The 13,939-nt window shown below is 36.6% G+C and overlaps 1 non-coding gene across 1 annotated transcript; it reads left to right on the top strand.

Annotated features, from left to right (window-relative positions):
• The first annotated feature begins 583 nt into the window (after positions 1 to 583).
• Positions 584 to 690, top strand: LOC127108528 (small nucleolar RNA R71). Its single transcript, XR_007796060.1, has one exon. It is a non-coding gene; the product is annotated as a small nucleolar RNA R71 (small nucleolar RNA).
• The last annotated feature ends 13,249 nt before the right edge of the window (positions 691 to 13,939 follow it).

The following is a 13,939-nucleotide window of genomic DNA, read 5'->3' as shown; positions in this document are numbered from 1 at the left end:
GATAAAATTTTCCATAATTTTCTCAAGGCTCGGCTTTGGTGGTACAGGTTGCATAGGTTGATTTGATCTTGGGGCTTGATAACTAGGTCCCGGAGGTGCATTATTTTGGATAGGGTTATTGTTTTTATAGGAGAAGTTTGGGTGATTCCTCCATCCAGGGTTATAGGTATTCGAGTATGGGTTCCCTTGGGTGTAGTTCATTTGCTCGGAGTGGGTTTCGTTTAATAGACTGCATTCTGCAGATTGGTGTCCTTGGGTTCCACATATCTCATAATCCGACGAAACTGCGACTACAGTATTCGGGTTCGTATACATATGCTCGACTTTGAGGGCTAATGCATCCATTTTAGCTTGCATCATGTCTATAGAGCTCAGTTCATGCACTCCTCCTTGGGCTTCCTTCTTCTCAACTGTCGCTCGTTCGACTCCCCATGATTGATGGTTTTGAGCCATGTCTTCGATGAGGGCACTAGCTTCAGGGTAAGGTTTATTCATCAGAGCACCGCCTGCGGCAGCGTCGATGGTCATCTTTGTGTTATAATGAAGTCCATTATAGAAGGTTTGAATGATTAACCAGTTTTCTAAGCCATGATGTGGGCATGCTCGTAACAACTCTTTATATCTCTCCCAAGCTTCGAACAACGATTCTCCTTGGTTTTGGGTAAATCTAGTTATATGGTTTCGAAGAACGGCGGTCTTACTCGGGGGAAAATATCTAGCAAGAAAAACTCTTCTAAGGTTATCCCAAGTCGTAATGGAGTTGGGTGGAAGGGAATCTAACCATGATAGGGCTTTATCTTTGAGGGAAAAAGGAAATAATCTTAAGTGTATTGCCTCAGGAGAAGCTCCATTGGTTTTAAAAGTATCTGCTAATTGAAGAAATATCTTTAGATGTTGGTTAGGGTTCTCGGTAGCGAGACCCGCGAATTGTCTCTGTTGCACTAGTTGTAACAGAGATGGTTTAAGTTCAAAATTATTGGCTGGGATAGTTGGGTTTACTATACTAGAACTAGGTTCTTCATTAGATGGTTGAGCGAAGTCCTTAAGAGGTCTTTGGTTTTGATCTTCGGCCATAGTTCTCTTAATTCTATGAAAGAATAAACGTGCGCGAGCGTAACGTTCAGGTTCCGCCAGAGGGTTTACTAAGCTTAAACTTCCGGTATTGCGAGTTCTTCGCATTGACCGGCGGGAAATAACCTAAGTGTAAACGATATAACAATAAGAAAATGAAATTTGACGAAATTGGTCCCCGGAAACGGCGCCAAAAACTTGATGCATGCTTTTCGCAAGTATACGAACGCGTCAGAGTAATATAAAAGATTGTCGAATCCACAGAGACCAAGTGTAAAGCTATCGTTATTTGTTGTTATGGTGTTTATCAAAGGCAGTCAAAATAGGTGTTTTTCGTAGTGTGCAATGAAAAGTAAAGTATTTAATAAGATTTAATTAATAAAGACAGGGTCGAATGTAATTCACATAATCAATTGATAATCCAAGTACTTGCTAATAGAACTACTTATGGGCAATATTTCCTACTTTGAAAAGAACTAATTTAACAGGAACTGTCGCTTTCGCGTATTCAGAACCAAGTTGTACTCCCTAATCAAACCCTCTTATTGTCACTTATAAAAAGGCGCGCATTGCGTTAGAGTAGTAAACCTATTTTTAAGAAATATACTATCTTGACTAAGTTGAAAAGTATTATAATCTGGACTTCTTAATCAAAAGAGGTTCTTACGAACCAGACTCTAAACTTATAAACGCGTCCGAAAATAGTTTTAAAATCTCTTTTCTTCTTAATGTTAAAAACTTGTAATGAACTAAACAAAGCGCTTTCGTTGTTTTTGAAATAGTTAAAAACACTTAAGTTTATAAAGACGTTGGACGACTTTCGATCTTACCCAACGGAATTGAAGTGCGGGAAAACTTAAGTTGAAGGTTAAAATAGACCTTAAGTCTTTCTACGGACAATTGTACGGATTATCGGTTCAATTACGATCCTTACATTCTAACCTTTTAGATTTAGTTAGACATGGTAAAATAAAAGTGCATTAATTTAAATAAAAGTAGTGCGAGTGCGGAAAGTAAATAATTTAAAGCGAGTGCGGAAAGTAAATAATTTAAAGCGAGTGCGAGGAAATAAATAAAGTAAAAGCGAGTGCGAGGAAATAAATAAAGTAAAAGCGAGTGCGGGAAATAAATAAAGTAAAAGCGAGTGCGGGAAATAAATAAAGTAAAAGCGAGTGCGGGAAATAAATAAAGTAAAAGCGAGTGCGGGAAATAAATAAAGTAAAAGCGAGTGCAGGAAATAAATAAAGTAAAAGCGAGTGCGGCAAATAAATAAAGTAAAAGAGAGAAATAAAAACCTGCTCCAATCGGAGGGCGGAGTAAATTGCAATGCGGAAAAGAAAATGGCGGCAGGATTAACTTCCTTCCAAAGTGCTCCAAACTCGATTACAGACTCTATCACAGACTTGATTACACAATTGTGGTAACACTCCAATGCAAAGCGATTACCACTATAAAATACTGAATATATGCCTAAGTGAAACAAATTTGCTTCTGAGTTTGCCTCTATTCTAAGTTTGGATGATTGTAAAAGTGAATTCGCGTTTCTATTTATAAGCAAGTAAAAAGATGGAAATGACTTGGATGCCCTTCTTCAACTTGAAAATAGGAGGGAACCGTTTTTCCTCTTGTGGCGCCCGCCACAAGGCCATGGTGCCCGCCACAAGGCCAAAGTGAGGCGCCTTAGTGGATGTAGTGGGGAAACGTGGGAGTTGAGGGAAGTTGAATTTGACACGTCATGGCTTGGTCTGTGGCGCCCGCCACTGGGTAGGCCATAAGCACAAAATGCTGAATTTTAGGGTTTTTAGCCTTTTTTCACTCCTTTTCTCGATCGGGGCTCCGATTAAAGTAAAAACCTGAAAACAAAGGAAAACACAATAATAACACAACAAAATGACAATAAAACAACTAGAATGAATGTGAAATCGGAGTCGAAAATACGTAAATTTTAGTGTTATCACATTACCCATAAGGTTATGTTTCAGTTTTGGAAATGCTATTTTCGAAGGGATGAACATATTGGTGCATTTTTGGAAATCAATTGAAATTGCATTGCATGAGCTCAGCACACATAATCTGCACGTTCATTCTGATTCTATTTGGCATCAGCTTGCAAATCCAAGTGGAATTGGGCCCTCCATGCGCTTGTATAGGTCCATGCATGGAGGCCCTTTCCATCCATGCACATGCTTTTGATCATGCATTCAGCCATCTCTTGCTATAAATAAGTGCTCCATGCTTCTCATTTACACAACCTAAGGGCACCTTACATGCTGCACGAATCATTCCTCGACCATACTCAAAGGAACTCACCTTTTCTCTCAAATTTTTTAGATCTAAGATTCAATTTCCTTGATTGATTTCTAGATCTACAGTTCCTAAGCCTTGCTCACCTATATCCATAGAACACACTGCAAGCATAAGCATCAAGAGATCATGCTCTCAAGCTCTTCATTTCAGAGGTTTACTTCAGAATTTGTTTTCTTCGAATCTACTTATATATTGCATATTTCTTATTGTTGCTGGGTTGTCCGAAGTCCTCTCCATAGAGGCAATCATTTTGTGCTTTGAATTGTTGAATTCCAACAAGTTTCAGTTGAACACCATAAAATTCAAGCTCTGATTCCTCTTTCTATGGAAGCCTAGAGTAGAATTGGTTGGTACAGGGGTGATGTACATCACCCCAGCTTTCATTTGATACCTGGATCATGTCATTTGGTGGAGTTTTAATCTCTGCAAATTTTGGCCGGCGCCAGAAGTTGGCCGGAGAAGACGGTGGTGTACACCACCATCTGGTCTCCAGATTGAATCTGGATCGTGCATCCTTGTTTCCAGATTTGATCCAAGTCGTCCCATGTTATGACTTTTTAATGGGCAAGGTGTGATGCATTGACTAAAGCGCATGATGGATTCGCGCATGTGGTCCACATGATTTGCTAGCTCATTTAATGAGCTTCATCCAACACTTCTTGTTTTTTCGTATTTTTTATTTCTGATTTCAATTTTCTTTTTATTTTTTAAATTCCATTTCATTTCAAAAAATCATATCTCCTTCATTATTGGTCCAAAAAATGTGAGACCAATTGCATTATTCTTCTTTTAATTTCTAGTTTCTAAAAATGATTTTTAATTTTTTTTTATTTTATCATTTGATATTTTTTAGGAATTTTCTCTTTTCTGGTTATTTTAAATTTATTTAAAATAGTTTTTGATATCCAAAAAATACAAAATTATTTTTTCAACCTCTTTAAATGATGATAGATATATGAAAAATATTTTCAGCAATTTATTAATTGATTTGAGATTTATTTGAGATTTTAATTCAATTAGGTTATGTTTATGCATTTTTAATTGATTAAAAATAGTGTCTGACTTCTAAAAATGCTGAAATTTTTTTTCAAACTTTGTTTGACCTTGTTGAACTTAGGATAATTCACTTGGACTTTTCAAAGTTGATTTGAAGTGAATTTGAAGTTTGACCTTTCTTTATTATTTTAATTCAAGTATTATTTTACTTTTGAAAAATACCAAAAATATTTTATTCGTTTCTTGACTTCTAATCTTTATTTTGCTTCTGTTTACTATTGTTTGGCCTTGATCTCATCTATCTTTGGTTAATGCTTGTTGATTACCTCATTTCATTTCCATTAATGCACTTTATTCTTCTACTTCTTCTTCTTCTTCTTCTCCTTTTCTTTTTTGATCAATGAGTTAAAGATTGGTGGTTATCCTTGATACATGGGAGGTTTAACCTTCCTTGATTCAAATCTAATTCAATTTGATCATGGATCAAGTGAATGGTTTTGCATTAAGGATAGGTTGCTTCCTAATCAAGCAAAGAACCTAAAAAAATACAAGATCATTTCTCACCTTCTTTTGGCAAGGCAAGTTGTAGGAGTTGGACTCACTAATCAAAATCTCTAACTTGTGTTGTTGCCTACATTATTATTGACCGACCTCAGATAGTTGTGACTTCTACATAAGTCCAATTACGATTGCTTAACATAGCGCTAAATTTCCTAATGGCACACTAATACTAACACTAACCATTAATCATTAACATTTAATTCTTGCACTTTACATTTATGCAATTTACTATTCTTGTACATATAATTCATTTTCTTTTGCCCTTTGCTCATTTGAGCACATGTTTATGTTAATGCAATTTGCCTTTTGCTCACTTGAGCATATAATTGTGTATATATTATTGTGCTTGTGCATTTGTTTTGATTGTTGTGGACCAAATGCAAAAATGGACAAAAAGGACTTAGATTCTAGGACATTCCCTATGCAAAATGGAGTAAAAAGGCCTTCATGTTGAAAATGGATTAGAAGGACCAAATCTCTAAACTCACTCTTGTCCATTCTTGATTTACTTCATGGAACTTTTTGATGTGTGTGCTTTTGTGCTAGGGATTCCTATTTGAGCCAAATTGAAGAACCATTGTCATGTGCTTCTAAAGAGACAGATCTAAGAGCCATTGGAAGATTCCTAAGAGCTTTGCTTGATTGATTGATTGCTTGAGTATACACTTATTTGCTTGCTTATTCCAAAGGATAGGAGCTACTTGGATCATCAATATGATCTCAAGAAGGGAACTCCATTTGTGGTCTTGTTTCTTATCCTTCACCTCCTGTATGATTAGGACTTTAGCCATTCTTCTTCTTCCCTCCACTCTAACCCAAGCCAAAACTTTTGCGCAAACATTAATACTTGTTTTCAAACATTAGAAACCTAAGCATTATGCTTTTGATTTTCAAACTTTATTTTCATAACACTTATTTTGAATTAAATCTTTAAGTCAACTTTGACCATATTTTGTAAATACTTTTCATTGGTAAATATAACTCATCCAAATGCTTTTGTGGTTTCAATGGCCAATTTCTTATCAAAAACTTTTCATAACCTTTAGCTATTAGGTTTGAGTTATCCTTGAGGTAGATGTAATGCTCACCTATATCCTTAGTGATGGACAATGAGTCTTCCATGCTTATTATAGGGATAACCCCTCACTAGCATGTTGAAGTTATCCTCACATGGTGGATTTGTGGTTTTTAGGTTGAGTTTTCTCCCTTGGATAACAAAAGACCTTAAGGCTTTGGACCAAATCAATTCACCAACTTGTTTTGAAATTTTTACCCCGAACTACGAGGTTTTGATCCTAATCTTTTTTAAGATGGTACGTAGGCAGTGGGTTTATCCATTCAAACACAAAATTGTAAATAACTTGTATATTCTCTTCTCATCTCCCCAATCATGTTTGCACAAACAAATTTTCACAAAAATACCAACCTTACTACAAGTGTGAAAAGGGCTCCCTAGGAGTACCTAGGATGTTTTGGGTGCTTAAAACCTTCCCATTGCATAACCAACCCCCTTACCCCAATCTCTGACATTTTTATTAGTTTTTGATTCGATAAAACTTCTCGGTTTTTTTTCGCTTTCTAACCTTTCCTTTGGATAAATAGAAGTGTCGTGGCGACTCGACTTGTATGGTTTACTTTTGATTTAGTCAATAAATCTAAAGGTAACGAATACCCCGCTACACCAGCTGATCGCTTTCAGGTTATCCTCGGTTTGATCACCAACAGTGTTCCCCAGGAGAGTTGCTTGGCCAGAGCCTGATTGCTGTTATTTCCTCCTTCTTGAACGATATCTCCTCCTAGCAGAGCGGGTGGTGAAAACGTTTATTTTCTATCCCTAGTGGAGCATTGTTTTCCCCTTCCTCGGCAGAGACTATTCTCCAGCAGTATGAGGAGTTGTGTTGATTCTTGAAATTTCTGTTTGGTGGTTGTTCCCCGTAGAGTTTCTATCTTGTCCCGGTAGTTCCCCAGTAGAGTTTCTTCTATGAAGGAAGTTTATCCGTGTGTTCTCCCCAGCCAAGGCTCTGTTTGATCCTGACTTGACGTTGGAACTTCTGAGGAAGATGTTTTCTCTTCCTTCCCGAGTTGGAGTGATTGGTCCTCCTTCTCCGCATCAGGAATATTCCTCCGTGGCTAGAAGTGTTTTGTTGGATGTGCTTCTGGTTGGTGGTTGTTCCCCATAGAATTTCTACATCACCACTTGATAAGATCCCAGTAGATTTCTCCTCTAACTGATCTTAGCCTGTTCTCCGCGTCCTGTTGGAAGATCCCCAACTTTGGTGATTGTGTTCCCTTGCGTGTTCCCAACAGCAGTCTCTGATTCCCGGTGATCCTGTTTGTTCCCCTGGCAGTGACTTTATCCGATTCTCAACATTGGTTTTATCTCCCTGCAGAGATTTGGTGTTTCCTAGTATTTGGTTTCCTCCATCAGATTGGGAGTTTCCCCAGTGGGTTTGGCTTTCTCTTTTGAGATGTAGTACCGGATGTTTGTCCATTTGATTTCTTGGACTTGTTTGTGTTAGATATGTCTGCTTGTTAGCATTCATCATACATAAACCACGTATATCCATACATAATTATAACATTTAGATATTCATGTTGCATTCTTTGCCATATATCTTTGTTTGTTGGCTCTTACTATTTGGTGATATATATTCCCAAGCAGATGTGTGTGTCTGATCTCTCCATATAGAGTCAGCCCCATAGGAAGAAAGTGTTTATCCTTTCTTCCATATTCCCCACTGAGTTATGTCCTCATGGATGATTTTGTTTCAGTTTCATCCCAAAATATGTGTTGGGATGGAGTTACTCCCCTGAGTTATATCCTCATTGGGTTGAGTCTTGTTTCATTGTGTCTCTCTAGTTTGTTCCTAGACTGACTGCTCTTGTTATTTCCCTTTGCAGCTTCCCCGTAGTTTAGATGAATGATTGCTCAGTAACCAGTAATCGTCCATCTTTTCCCCGGCGGAGTGTTGTGGCCTTCTACCCAGTAACCGGTAGTCGTAAGTCCTATTTCTGTGGTTTTCTACCCTTATACCGGTAGTTGTAAACCCTTTTTTATCCCCTTGCAGAGTTAACCCTTGATTTTGTTCATCTTAACCAATGACGGTTACTCTCTTCCGTGGTTTTCTACCCAGGATCCGGTAGATGTAATCCCCTCTTTGTTGGCTTATCCTTATCCAATATTCGGTATTGATATTCCTTCACCTTTTGAGTATATCTCCCAGTAACTGGTGATATATCTCTTGGATAATTGATCTGATAAAGCAATTTATCCCCAGCGAGTCATCTTTCATTACCCGTTTTGTTGGTAATGATCGTTTCTCCCTTTGATTGGTCATCATTTTATACCCAATATCTGGTATCCCGATGTCCTTTCTTTTCGGTCAATTTATCCTTTATTAACCCAGTAACCGGTTGTGGATAATCTTCCAAGCAAGTATGTTATCTACGTTCTGACGGTAATAGATAATATATCTCATGCGCTCTTCAATCGAAGTCTTTTTCTTTCCTAGTCGAGGAAGATTCATATTTTCTTATGGAATCGAATGTCCATCCTGTAATTGAGTTTGCTTTTTCCGCCCTCCTTTCGGATGATGAGTGTTTTGGAAATATTCCCCAATTCACGCTTTGGTTGGTCACCTATTTTATGCCCAGTAACCGGTATCCCTGGTGTTCCTTCCTTTCTGCTCTCTTTTATGACTTTTTATCCCCTGCGGAGTCAGATTTCCCTGAGTCGAAATATACATTTTTAGGTCTTCCTCGGATGATTTTTGGATGATTGATATCTCTCACCCTTATACCGGTATTAGATATTCATTCTCCCTGAGCGTGTTGTTCTCTCACCGTTATACCAGTGTCGATCACATGTCTCCTTGAGCTTATTACCCAGTAACCGGTAATACCTCATTTGTTGTTTCCTCAGCTGACTCCTTTGTGGACGTTCCCAACTTGATTCCCTTTGGTGGGTTTTCCCCATCTGAGACCAGATATTTATCCGAAGTATCCTCTATGGATAGGTTTGCTGTATTGGCGTATTCCCCAATACATGCAGCTTTGCGTCAGCTCGAGTCTTTCCATTGATTTATTTTCATGGATTCCCTTCGTGTCTCTCAGCAAGTTTTAAGTCGTGACCTGCTCACGCAGTTTATCCCATTTACTCCCCCTAGAGTCTCTGTCCCATTTATGAGTATATTACTCATATGGATTTTTAGTTTCTCCTGATTTCTTTTCCTTTGTGGACATATATCCCCACAGAGTCTTAACTTTGGCATACATACATTTGCATCATGAGGTCTCTTAGGGACCAAAATTCGTCTCTTTGTTAATATTTAAGCCCATTCTACCTCATCGAGATGAAGATTTTAACCTTCATATCTCCGCCTAGAATGACCTTAAATAGGGGCATCTGTAAGACCCTAATTTTGACCCTAAGATCCCTCATGGCATCATATCATTGCACATTGCATTTGCCTCAAGGATCATAGCATCTTCGCTCCTTATCCTAGGGTTGGGACTTGTTTGAGTTGATTTGAGACCACCAAGCATGCTTGAATTGTATATTATTGCTTTTCTTATTTTGTTTACTAACCAAAAACACAAAAATATGTCACTAACATCTTTTGTTTTGTAGCTTGAGCAGTCACAAGATCCAAGGCTCCTAGGAGCCCCCTATGCTCAAAGAATGGCCAGATGAAGTTGAAAGCAAGGATGAAAATGGTGCACAAAGATCTAATTCATCATATATGCCTCCCAAGTATCTCAATTTGTCAATTTGATCAAGATAAACCAAAGGGCTTGAGGATTGTTTCCCAAGGAAACCCTAATTCATCTGTGCATCAACTATGCCTTGCTCATGAAGCAACCTCAGCCATAGATCAAATACAATCAAGGGAAGTTATTTAATTCATCATTCCATGCATATTTGAGCTTATTTGAGTGTCCTCAATCATCAATTCATCAAGGTTTGAGGTATGGACTTGGAAAGTTGATCGGTCAATTAATCTGACTATTTTGAAATCCACTGAGACCTAACTTTTGGTGTGTTTTTCAAATGGAGATGAACTCAAGATGAAACATGTTCTTAAGAACCATATGAATATTTGAAGGTCATCATCCATTTCAAAACATTATAGGTCATTTTGACTGAAACCCTAATTTTGGGTCAACTTCCCAAGGACATAACTCATTCATTTTTTATGATTTTGAGGTAGGAACAGATGAATTGGAAATTTCAAGATGTCTACTTCATTTGTTATGTTGAACAAAATTTCATAATCCTAAAAGAAATACATGTGATAATGCAAAACATTATAGGCCACTTTGGACCAAAGGCATCGAAATGTGAAAAAGTCCAACTTCAAGTGCCCATAACTTTTTCATCAAAAATCCAAATGATGTAAAATTTGAGTCCAAATTTATTGTGTTGAAAATATATATAACTTAGTTTTGAAGGTTTTGTCATTTGGAGCTTGGATCATTGAAATAGAAGGGCTTGACGTTGATCCATTTTGGAAATTTTCACATGCACTTATTTTGCACTTTGAACTTTATGACCAATTTTCACTAATTTCCCAATTCCAAATGAATTTTTGTTCAACATAACAATTGGTCCTCATGTCAAAACCATTCCAACCATTACCCACAAGGCCATGTTTTATTTTGGGAATATGCATTTTCGAAGAGGAGAAGATTTTGGTGCAATTATGGAAACCATGTTCAAACTTCATGCACACTCCAATTACCTCACATCTGCACGTCCATTTCAGATTAATATGACTTAAGCTTACAATTCCAATTGGATTTGGGGCCTCCATGCGCCTGTACAGGCCCATGCATGGAGGCCCTCATCATTCATGCACACAAAATTCTCATGCTTGCAGCTTGCATTTGCTATAAATAGAGGTGCATACCTTCATCATAAACCAACCTGAAGGCGCCTTAGATGCTGCAGAATTGAATCCAAAACCTCACCTAAAGGAATTACTCTCTTTCATTTCAAAATTTCAGATCCAATTTTAAACTACATTGGTTGATTATTGGACTTAAAATTCCTTGGCCTTGCTTCATCTTCAACCCCAAGAGCAAACTGCAATCAAAAGTTGTGAAGAATCGTGCTCCATAGATCTACATTTCAGAGGTGGATGTTCAAACTTTTTTCAATCGAAACTCATTGATTATTGCTTGTTTCTTGTGTTTATTGGCTTGGCTGAAGTCCTCTCATCAGAGGCATTTGAATTGTGGCTTTAATTTTGCAAATCCATGAAGTTCAAATTGAACACCATTATTTTCCACCTCTGATTTCTCTCCCTATGAGGATCTAGAGTGAAAAACAATGGTACAGGGGTGATGTAGATCACCCCAGCTTTCGAATGATATGAGGATCGCTTATTTTTATTGAGATTTTTGGACCTACAAATGTCACCGGAATCTTCATGTTCGCCGGAGAAGACGGTGGTGTCGACCACCGTCCCAGCGCCAGATTGAATGTGAGCCATTGGATGTGTTTTCCAGATCTAATCTCCATTTTTCATCCTTATGACTTTTAATAATGCTGGATGTTTCTCATTGACTTGGACTCAAGGTGAGTGCGTGCATGTGGAGCATTAGATGTGCCAGGTCAATTAATGAGATTCAATCCAACGTGCCATGATTTTTCTCATTTTCTGAATTTCCTTTTATTTTTTGTTTATTCGATTTTATTTCAAAAAATCATAACTCTTTCATTTTAATTCCAAAAAATATGGGACCAATTGCATTATTTTTGTTTTAATTTTTAGTTTCTGAAAATGATTTTTACTATTTTTTATTTTATCATTTGATATGTTTTTATGAATTTTCTCTTTTCTGGTTATTTTTAATTCATTTTAAATAGTTTCCAATATTCAAAAAATGAAAAAATATTTTCCTAACCTCTTTGAATGATGATGGATCTATGAAAAATGTTCTCATCAATTTATTCATTGATTTGAGATTTATTTGAGATTTTAGTTCAATTAGGTTATTTTTTATTCATTTTTAATTGTTTAAAAATAGTTTCTGGTTTCTAAAAATGTTGAAATTTTTTGCCAAACTTTGTTTGACCTTGTTGAACTTAGGATGATCCATTTGTACTTTTCAAAGTTGATTTGAAATGGATTTAAAGTTTGACCTTTAATTGTTTATTTTAATTCAAGTATTATTTTAATTTTGAAAAATACCAAAAGTATTTTATTTGTTTCTTGACTTCTAAGTTTCATTTTACTTTTGTTTACTATTGTTTGACCTTGATTCCATTTGTATTTGGTCAATGCATTTTGCTTATTTCATTTGAATTCCATTAATGTACGTTATTATTCATATTCTTCTTCATCTTTTTCTTTTTGATCAATGAGTTAAAGATTGGTGGTTAGCCTTGATGTATAAGAGGCTTAACCTTCCTTGATTCAAATCTAATTCATCTTGATCAAAGATCAAGTGAATAGATTTGCATTAAGGATAGGTTGCTTCTTGATCAAGCAAAAAACCTAAATCAATACAAGATCATTCTTCTTTTCTTTTGGCATGGCAAGTTGTAGGAGCTTGGCTTACTAGTCAAGGTCTCTAACTTGTGTTTGTTGCCTAAATTTTTATTGACCGGCCTCAGATAGGTGTGACTACTACATTAGTCCACTTACGATTGCTTAACATAGCGCTAAATTTCCTTATGGCACACTAACACTAACTATTGACCATTAACTTTTAATTCAACTCATTTAATTCTTGCAATTTACTTTATGCAGTTTAATTCTTGTACATATAATTCATTTGCTTTTGCCCTTTGCTCACTTGAGCTCATTTTTATGTCAATGCAATTTGCCTTTTGCTCACTTGAGCACATAATTATGTATATACTATTGTGCTTGTGTTTTGTTTTGATTGTTGTGAACCAAAATGCAAATGGACAAAGGACTTAGATTCTAGGACCTTACCTAAGCTAATGGAGTTTGAAGAGCAACTAGGCCTCATGCCTTTAGAGTGCTATAATGTCAAAGAGCAACTAGGCCTCATGCCTTTAGAATGCTTAAAGCTTGAAGATGAACATTAAAAGGACCAAATTCTAAACATCCTCTTGTCCATTATATATTTGTTTTGTGGAACTTTTTGATTTGTGTGTTCTTGTGCTAGGGATTCCACATTAGAAACCTCTTGTCCATTAACATTTGTTTTCAACATTAGAAACCTAAGCATTATGCTTTTGATTTTCCAAATTTCTTTTCATAACACTTATTTTGAATTGAATCCTTAAGTCAACTTTGACCTTACTTTGTAAATACTTTTCATTGGTAAATACAACTCACTCAATTGTTTTTGTGGTTTTAATGGCCACTTTTGCCAAAGCTTTTCATAAACATTAGCTAATAGGTTTGAGTTATCCTTGAGGTTGATATAATGCTCACCTATACCCTTAGTGAGTGACTATAAGACTTCCATGCTTATTATAGGGTTAACCCCTCATTAGCATGTTAAACCTTTCCTCACATGGTGGATTTGTGGTTTTAGGTTGAGTTTTCTCCCTTTGATAACAAAAGACCTTAAGGCTTTTGACCAATCAATTCACCAATTTCTTTTGAGATTTTTACCCCGAACTACGAGGTTTTGATCCTAATCTTTTTTAAGATGGTACATAGGCAATGGGTTTATCCATTCAAACATAAAATTGTAAATAATTTGTGCATTCTTCTCTCATCACCCCAATCGTGTGTGCATAAATAATTTTTCACAAATACCAACCTACCTTACAACAATTGTGAAAAGGGCTCCCTAGGAGTACCTAGGATGTTTTGGGTGCTTAAAACCTTCCCATTGCATAACCAACCCCCTTACCCAGATCTCTGACATTTTTATTTGTTTTTGATTTGATAAAACTTCTCGGTTTTTGTTCGCTTTCTCACCTTTCCTTTGGATAAATAGAAGTGCGGTAGGCGACTTGAATTGTATGATTTACTTTTGATTTAGTCAATAAATTTAAAGGTAACGAATATCCCGC

The sequence above is a fragment of the Lathyrus oleraceus genome, chromosome 7, assembly GCF_024323335.1.
Source record: "Lathyrus oleraceus cultivar Zhongwan6 chromosome 7, CAAS_Psat_ZW6_1.0, whole genome shotgun sequence".
Lineage (NCBI taxonomy): Eukaryota > Viridiplantae > Streptophyta > Magnoliopsida > Fabales > Fabaceae > Lathyrus > Lathyrus oleraceus.
This window is presented reverse-complemented; position numbering and strand designations above follow the sequence as displayed.